This window comes from Myotis davidii, unplaced genomic scaffold, assembly GCF_000327345.1.
Source record: "Myotis davidii unplaced genomic scaffold, ASM32734v1 scaffold461, whole genome shotgun sequence".
Taxonomy (NCBI): Eukaryota; Metazoa; Chordata; class Mammalia; order Chiroptera; family Vespertilionidae; genus Myotis; species Myotis davidii.
Genome location: NW_006295825.1, coordinates 1,719,369 through 1,726,338, shown reverse-complemented (window position 1 = coordinate 1,726,338; position 6,970 = coordinate 1,719,369). Strand labels below are relative to the sequence as shown.

The 6,970-nt window shown below is 51.3% G+C and overlaps 1 pseudogene; it reads left to right on the top strand.

Moving 5' to 3' along the window:
* The first annotated feature begins 2,199 nt into the window (after positions 1 to 2,199).
* Positions 2,200 to 4,363, top strand: LOC102766844 (annotated as a pseudogene).
* Positions 4,364 to 6,970: the final 2,607 nt, after the last annotated feature.

Genomic DNA, 6,970 nt, shown 5'->3' with positions numbered 1-6,970 from the left:
GTCGGCCCCGCGGACACCCCCAAGCTGCTGCGTGGCATTCTCACAGAATCCAGGACCAGCTACCGACCCAGGCGCCCTTTGGACCCGCCCTTGGCCTTGCCTTTGTCCCGGCTCCGTGGGCTGTGACTAGTCTCTCCTGGGGAATTGCTACTACCTACTGCCTCCCTGTTGAATGATTTCCCTCCAAACCTGGTTACGCAAAAGGAGCCATTTATCACCCAGGGAAAAGGAGTCCCCGAGTGCTGCAGCGCTTGCCCAAGGTCCCACAGCCGGACCAGTGTATCTGGGATTCACACCCAGACCTGAAAACCAAACGACCCTCCCTCTGCCTTTCCGCCTCCAGAAATTTTGGCGTTGCTTAAGCTTCTGGGCTTTCAGACGAGGCGGGCCAAGTTCCTCCTTTGGAACCCTCTCTTGAAAGGGAGCCTGGGGAGACTGACCCAACTGCAGGGGGGAAGGGACTTGAGCCCCATCCCCTCTCCCAGCTTACAACCCTGTTAGAGAGAAAACCCCAAAGTTTGGCCTCGTGGTCGCATGGAAATCTAATCACAGGCCATTGCTAATTCCTGGATCAAAAAGTCCCTCAATAACCTGCCCACATCCCCACACCCCAGCATCTTCTGAGGGAGGAACTTCCCCTCCTTCTGCATCCAGGCTGAGCTGGGCCCTGGTCTCTGAGGAAAGGTGGTCTAGGCCAGTGGTCAGCAAACTGCGGCTCACGAGCCACATGCAGCTCTTTGGCCCCTTGAGTGTGGCTCTTCCACAAAATACCATGTGCGGGCACACGTACAGTGCGATTGAAACTTCGTGGCCTATGTGCAGAAGTTGGTTTTTGGCCTGAGCGAGTCTATTTTGAAGAAGTGGCGTTAGAAGAAGTGGGGGTATGTTCGCTGAGGTCAACCCCTCATATTGAGGACGTTTTTAGCAAAGGGCAGCTTAGGAGTACCCTAATTAAGTTAATAACAATGTACCTTAACTATATAGTTTAAGTTTAAAAAATCTGGCTCTCAAAAGAAATTTCAATCATTGTACTGTTGATATTTGGCTCTGTTGACTAATGAGTTTGCTGACCACGGGTCTAGGCCATTGCATTGTATGACTTTGGGAGGAAGAGCAAGACTGGATCCCCAGACACTACAAGGCTTCCCAGGCCAGGCATTGAGTGCTGGCTGCTCCAGGAGTGCTAGTCAGACCTCTGGTTGCTCTGAAGCCTGGACTGGTCCAGCGCTCTAAAAAGTGTCCTAATGTACCCAAAGAGCTGCAGGTCACACCCAGAAAGGCAGAGCCTACAGCAATGGGGCAGGAGGCCTGGGAACTGATACTGTTACAATAACATGATTATTAACTAACAGGAAAGGAATAAAAGGGAGTCTAGATCATGTAAGCATGCCATTTATACAGCTTTGCCAGAAAGCTACAGATAACTGTTAGTTCTGATCAAATAATCCAATCAATGTCCCCTCCCTGGGAAAGTGATCTTTAGATCATTTCACAACCAACATTCCCTTTTGCTTAGACCACATTCCATTTGCTAAGACCAGTAACTTTCCCCTCCAGACTTGCCCAGGATCCGGACTCACCCAGAGAATTCTCTGTAGAAAAAAGCCAGCCTGGAGTCCTTTAAAATCTCTGATTCCCATAGCTGGATGCTGATGCCATTTTGGGGCTCAGCCCATCTGGTTTCCAGATGACTAATAAATTCATAATTCTTTACCCCTTTCAGCCTTCTGTGTACCTCCTTCGGCGACCCTAACATTAACATTTTCCAAGTCTGTTCCCAATAGATCGCTGGAGGAAGGGACTGGACAATAGAGGCATGCCCAGTAAGGTCTGGGTGATGTGGGAAGGTGATTATTTTTCAGTCACACCTGGGAACAGGGCATTGGCCAAAGGAGATGTGTAGGTGTGGCCACTGCAAGTGCCAGAAGATTTCATATTTAAACTCTTGAACAAAGACAACCTCTATCATTGCTCCGGCCTGACTCCTGGCTCCTGGCCACACAGTGGACTGATGGACCTGTTGTAGGTGCGGTCAGACCAACCCTGGGTTCAACAACCTCGGTACTTGGGTTCTGGCTAGGAAAGAATTCAGAGCCAAGATCCAAACTGTAAGAGAACATTTACATACTTGGTAACTTCTAGAGGTTGAAAAAGTAATTCCTAAAAGAAATGGGAGACTGGCCTGGGAAGAGGGGCAAGATGGTGGACACTGAAGAGAGTGTTTTGCAGCTGGCGGGACTCTCTCCTGACCCAATTTTGTTTAGCCTCAGTAGTAAGGCCGCCCAAAAACAGCTGGCCAACCAGGGAGACAACCCTGGTGCAGCTCCGGAAGAGAAGGATTGCTTGAAGACCATGGAAGGGAGGAAGTTGCGGAGTGTGAATACCTCAGAAGCCCCCAGGTACTTGCCACCCCTTTGATCCAGAGTGACCATCAAAGGCAGCCACCAACCCAGGCCCCTGGCCCATCCATAGATATTGCGGCCACTGGGGATGGGATGCTGTCCCAGGCTATGAAGGAGTTCACTGAGGAATCTAAGAAGTCTCTGGAAGAAAGAGAGAATGCGGGTGTTGACCCCATGATCCAGAAAAGATGCACCCACCAGAAAGGGGCCGGCAGCGAACCCTGGGCCGAGACAGAGCCCAAGGCGCCAATTACGAGGCAGTCCCTGTGAAGACCTACGGCAGTGATGGCGAACCTATGGCACGTGTGTCAGAGATGACATGTGAACTCATTTTTTTGGTTGATTTTTCTTTGTTAAATGGCATTTATATATATAAAATAAATATCAAAAATATGTCTTTTACTATGGTTGCAAATATCAAAAAATTTCTATATGTGACACGACACAGAGTTAAGTTAGGGTTTTTCAAAATGCTGACACGCCGAGCTCAAAAGGTTCGCCATCACTGGCCTACGGGCTGGCCATGTTGCGGGGCATGGGTTGCAAACCTGGCTGGGGCATCGGCCACACCTTCAATCAAATGGTGAAGCCCCATGTAAATTCACTGAGGCCTAAAGGGTTACGGCTGGGCATCAACTTAGCTGAGGTCCAGGCCCTGACCCCCACCACTCACCGAGCCCAGGTGAGAAGCAAGAGAAGGATAAGGAAGATCAGCCTCAAGGACTGGTACCTGGAAGAGCTGTGGTGGTTCTTTCTGGCCCTTGCCGGTCCATCCTTGCTGTTTCAAGGGACCTGGCATATATGGCATACTGTTCTTAATATGTTTGCTCACCTTCTTGGTGCTGTGTTTTAACCAAGGTCACCTCTCCAAGAAAGGTTGTTTCCCCAGGTAGGGATTTTCCCCTGAAGTTAGGGAGGGAATAAAACCTCTTAATTAAGTGCCAGTCGGATAAGACAGAACCTAGAGACAGAACATGGCAAAAGATCCTGGACAGAACCTGGCTACAGAACCTGGCTACAGAACCTGGATAGAACATGGCAAGAGAACCTGACTAGATCCTGGTGACTGACCTTGGCTGGAGAACCTGGACAGAACCTGGCTGGAGAACCTAGTGAGGGAACATGGCTACAGAACTTCGCTGGAGATCCTGACCAGAACTTGGCTAGAGATCCTGGCTAGGCTGCTGATCAACTGAATGCCGTCTCCGTGTCATTCCTTCTTCGCTGACTCCGTCCACGCCTGGTTGGACCCCAGCAGGCCCTTACAGAAGATTATGGATGGGAAGGTGGAAGGCTTGGACCCTGACAATGTCTGGCCATGATTCATTTGGCCATGGGGAGCCGAGTGGTGACTGTTAGTGAGTACTGCCTATGGTCTGTCTCCAGCACGAATTTGACAAGCACTTCTTGGAGCCCAGCCAGGTGAGCAAAACTCCCTCATCAGGGCAACTAAACAGAACAGCCTTGTTGCAGAAGGCCTTCCAGGGTCCGGACCCTCCCACCTGGCGGAGCTGAAGAGAGGAAGCTGAAACACCTTCCAGAGTCTGGACCCACAAGAGGAGCCTCCATCCAAGAGTAAGAAAGCAGCCTCCAGGGGTCAGCACTGGTTGCACAGGGACCTGCGTGTGCAGCTTGTGGACAAACTGTACTAGCGCGGTCAGTATTACAGCACCAAGATGATAACTGATGTCCTCAGCCCAGATACTTGTGTGTGTTGGACAGATGAAGGCCAGGTCCTGGAAGGCGTCAGGGGGGACATGCTGGAGACCCTCATCCCCAAGGTCCAGGGAAAGGGGTGATGGTGGTGCTGGGGCCACAGGCTGGAAGGAGGGGCCCCCTGCTGGGCTGGGACAGAGCAGAGCCAGGCTGTGGTTCAGCTGCGGAGAGAGAATCGGCTGGTGGAGCTTTGCTATGATGCTGTTTTCGAATCCAAGGGCCCCACTGACTCACACGAAGACTGACACAGCGGCCCATTCCCTTCCCCGGGCAGTTACCAGTCTGTACAGTGTGAGAAGCCTGCCTCTGTGAAGGGGGAGGTCACTGTTCCGTCCTGTCCTTGCGGTGCAGCCCTGGGACGGGCAGGCATGCAATGGGTAGACCAGAAGGGAGGCTGGACACACAGCTAGCGTTTGCCAGCAGTTAGTGGAAAATAAAAACCATGTCAAATAAAAGGGATAAATAAGTACAAAAGAAATGGGCTTAGGAAACAAGCCCTTCCTCTCTGTAAAGGAAGCCACTTGGAGCTTGGAGTGAGGAAGCTAATGGTCACTGCCTGGGCGGGGAAGGCAGGGGGAAGGGGGAAGGGAACGCAGGGGCGCGCTCCCAGGAGGGAGCCAAGGGGAGACTTTCACCTGGAAGCTACAGCTTCACACCCCAGGGAACCCCAAAGGGATTAGCTTCCCGCCCTTCCCCTGCGATACTGGATGGGGGGGAGGGGAGGCAGGGAAAGGGGGAGGACATGCGCAATAAAGTAAAAATGGCGCCGGGGGCGGTGCTGAGCAGGAGAGGCCTGTCAATCCAACGAGGGGCGGGGAAGATGGGGGCGGGGGAGGTGTGGAGCCAATGCAAGCCCGGGAAATTTGGGAAACTGATTAGGAGTTATTTAGAATAAACTTCTGGTGCCTCCCAATCCTATAAATCTAGGTGAACAAATTCTCTTGCTGTCGACCTGCACGACCTGCATGTTCTCTCTCCGTTGCCTTAGTAGCCACATGGCTGATGGCGGTGCAGACTCCACACTCCAGGCGGGACAGCAGCAAAGCCACAGACCGCAGCAGGAGCACAAGCTAAGCTCACCAAATGCACGGGACCTCTGCACACTTCGGGCCCTGCTTTTCCATGGTGAGACGGACAGAGATGGGACATTGGGGAACTTATTTTACTTCGCGAATACATTTTGTTACCAAGCCTCATCCCCTCTGGTGGGTCTCTGGAAATTTGTTTTTCCTCACAACACGGCAAGAACACCACGTCCACTGGCAATAAGACCATGACTCCGAGGGATGCACCTGCAGAAGCTGATGAATATTCTCCTGAGGTCCTTCCCTAAGACGCCCCTACACTCCCGGCCTTTAAAGCCCTGACTCAGGCAGCCCTGGCCTGTAGTGTCGTCCAGATTTGCCAAGGTTGCGGGTTCCATCCCTTGTCAGGTCACCTGCAAGAAGCAACCAATGGCCGAAACCGGTCTGGCTCAGTGGATAGAGCGTCGGCCTGCAGACTGAAAGGTCCCAGGTCCGATTCCGGTCAGGGGCATGTACCTGGGTTGCGGGCACATCCCCAGTAGATGTGCAGGAGGCAGCTGATTGATGTTTCTCTCTCATCGATGTTTCTAACTATCTCTCTCCCTTCCTCTCTGTAAAAAATCAATAAAAAATATTTTTAAAAAAATTAAAAAAAAAAAAGAAGAAGCAACCAATGAATGCATAAAGAATCAGTGTTTTGCCCTAGTGGCCTAGCCCCATGGTCGGCAAACTGCGGCTCGGGAGCCACATGCGGCTCTTTGGCCCCTTGAGTGTGGCTCTTCCTAAGCCTTAGGAGTACCCTAATTAAGTTAATAACAATGTACCTACCTATATAGTTTCAGTCTAAAAAATTTGGCTCTCAAAAGAAATTTCAATCGTTGTACTGTTGATATTTGGCTCTGTTGACTAATGAGTTTGCTGACCACTGCCCTGGACCAAACCCCTGAACCTGTACCCTGGCCTTTGCTCTGACTCTCCAGTACGCTGACCGCAGCCCTGCTGACAGCAGTCCCACCTGGCTCACTCCTTTCCCAGAAGCGGCTGGAGAGCCAAAGCAGCCCACCAGTCTCTCTCCTTGCTTCTTTGGTGCTAGGCCCTGCCATGTGTCACTGTCTCCAGCTTGTGAGAATAAACAATCTTTTTTGTCAAAGAAGGGAGTTTAGGCAGCGCCATTTTGACTTGCAGCTCCCCTGGGGGCCACCATGGCGAAGGTCAACCCGTTCCTTTAAATTAGTCAGTCACGCAAGACTGGGAGCCTAAGCTCTTCCAATCAAGGGTGAGGAACAGATCACCTGCCTGACACAGACATCAAAGCCCCAGCGGGCCAGACCCTGTGCATGTGCACCTCCTGCAGGAGTAAAGGTATTTGCTTTTTGGCTTGCTGTCTGGCTCCTGAATATGCTTTGTGTCCTACCAGGGCCCCTGATTTGGGGAGCTCGCCTTACTTCTTACAAGCTTTAATAAACATACTCTCAAAACCACCTGGACTCCGGCTGTGGCATCTCACCTGCAGGCTGACCCCAGACAGACCCACTCCAGCCCAGTCCCTGTCCGGTCACAACTGTGGGCCCTTAGACTGAGCCTCATTCTTAGCCTCAAGGATTGTTTGCTGGATAAATACATGAAAGTCGCTTTTTCTCTGAAGCATACCGTATTTGCCGGCGTATAAGACGACTGGGCGTATAAGACGACCCCCTAACATTTCCACTCAAAATACAGAGTTTGTTATATACTCGCCGTATAAGACTACCCCCTCTTCCGCACACCTTCCACACACCAAATAAAAGGTAAAACAATATCAGATTTGATTTTAACATTTTAATTTAT